At 41.9% G+C, this 2,161-nt stretch overlaps 1 pseudogene across 1 annotated transcript; it reads right to left on the minus strand.

Moving 5' to 3' along the window:
- Positions 1-490: 490 nt before the first annotated feature.
- On the minus strand, positions 491-1,129 carry LOC311143924 (gamma-crystallin M2-like; annotated as a pseudogene). The gene has a single exon. The product of its transcript is annotated as a gamma-crystallin M2-like (transcript).
- Positions 1,130-2,161: the final 1,032 nt, after the last annotated feature.

The following is a 2,161-nucleotide window of genomic DNA, read 5'->3' on the forward strand; positions in this document are numbered from 1 at the left end:
TGCTGTGTGCGTGTTTGTGTACTGAGGAACAAGGCGCTTTCAATTTCTTTAGGTTGGCGGCGTTCATCAAGGTAAGTGTTTCTTGGTGTAACGCAGGGTTCTTCAATTCCGGTCCTGGAGGGCCGAAACACCTCTGTTTTTCATCTTCTCATTATAATCAGGGGCTAATTCAGACCTGGGACACCAGGTGAGTGCAATTAACTACCAGGTAGAAATGAAAAAACAGAAGTGTTTCGGCCCTCCAAGACTGGAATTGAAGAACCCTGGTGTAACGTCATCCCCAGGTTATTGCACACACAGCACATATAAGCCTGGGATATCAACCATTCAAAGTTGGCCTTAGTGGGAGTGACCATAAAATTCTATAGGAGTGACCTTACCGAGTAAAGTATTTGTCATCATCACAACTTTTTTTTATTTCTTTTTTATTTACTTTTTATCAATGTTTTTATTCAATGGCTTCTCGTATTTGCATCAGTAAAAGCTATATCTAGTAACAGGACTCGTTGATACGTCTCATGCTCATGAACCTCATGCCCATGCCCATCTGGTTGAAGTTTCTGTACTCTCCAGGCCTCATGTACATCATCCTGCCTCTGTACTGGGGCTGCTCATACATGAGCCAGTGGCCGTCCATAACGTTGCAGGACATGCAGTTGTTCATGCGGTAACGATCCATGATGTTGTCACAGTCGTCCATCATCTCGTGCATCTGACCTCCGAAGTTCTCCCTCTCGTAGATCCTCATCCTGAAAGATCCTCTGTGCATGGGGATCATGCGACAGGACCTAATGTCGGTCATTCCCATCATGCGCTGGTAGTCGTGGTACTCTCCCCTCTTCATGAACCACTGGTTTCCCATGTAGTTGGGGCGGTCGTACACCATGAAGCAGCCGCTCTCAACCCTGCAGGATTGGCAGCGGCTCAGGTAGGAGGACATGTCAGCGCAGTCGCTGCTGCACTCATAGGAACGACCCTGGAAGTTCCTGTCCTCGTAGAAGGTGATTCTGCCGTTCATGTTCATGCCGGAGGAGGTCATTTCGTCTCTCTGTGCTTCTGCTGCTACTCTTGCTGTGGAACTGTTATCCTACTGGTTTAAAACCTTTATTTTTATACCTGTGAACCCCATTGTACTAACCCCTGACTCAGCAACATGGCATTGAGGGCCATAGAACACTTAGGTCTGTTCAAATGTCCAGGGACACGGGTCTCTCAAAAGAACAAAGTTCTGTAACAATGAGCCTTTGTGAAAGAGTTTTAACAATAAAAGGTCACACCTTTGCAATTGTAAAGTGTGCATTTTGTTCATCTCACAATACCTTCTTAAATTTGAGATTTTCTCCTTAGTATTTTACCATTGGAAATGCTATATTGTGTTACATTGTGGATGATAATATATAGTATAGTAACTTTTAACAAGGCACACCTGTTAACTGAAATGCATTCCAGGTGACTACCTCGTGAAGCTGGTTGAGAGAATGCCAAGAGTGTGCAACGCTGTCATCAAGGCAAAGGGTGACTACTCTGAAGAATCTAAAATCTCAAATGTATTATGGTTACGACATGATTCCATATGTTATTTCATAGCTTTGATGTCTTCACTATTATTCTACAATGTAGAAAATAGTAAAAATGAAGAAAAACCCTTGAATGAGTACGTGTGTCCAAACTTGATCAGATTGTACCTGGGTCCACCATAAGAGAGGCTGGTTTCAGACTATACCTAGAATTATAGAACATGCTGTGGCCTTTACCAGGGAAATGCATAAGAGGAAGGACCTGTACTAGTAGATCATAGGAAACCCTATTGCAGTGAGGTTATTGTAGCAATAACAATACTTATTGAATACCAATGTATGTGTGTAAATGAATTAATTTCTTGCTGAATTACTACATTCATGATAGCTTGGTTTTTTTATCCTTAGTTTTTTTTAGGTTGGGTCACGCTTTAAATGACGTGCAGCTTATAAAGACTTCATAAAGCCTTCATAAACACTACATACATGTGTTACAAATAATCTATAAATGTATGTAATGCTTTATAAAGGGTTCATAAATGTGGCATAACTGTGTGACATAACCGCCAATGTCAAATGCAACGCCCAGATATTGGGTTAGATTCCCGGGACCACCCATACTTAAAAATGTATTCATGCATGAC

The sequence above is a fragment of the Coregonus lavaretus genome, assembly GCF_964263955.1.
Source record: "Coregonus lavaretus genome assembly, chromosome: 16".
Lineage (NCBI taxonomy): Eukaryota > Metazoa > Chordata > Actinopteri > Salmoniformes > Salmonidae > Coregonus > Coregonus lavaretus.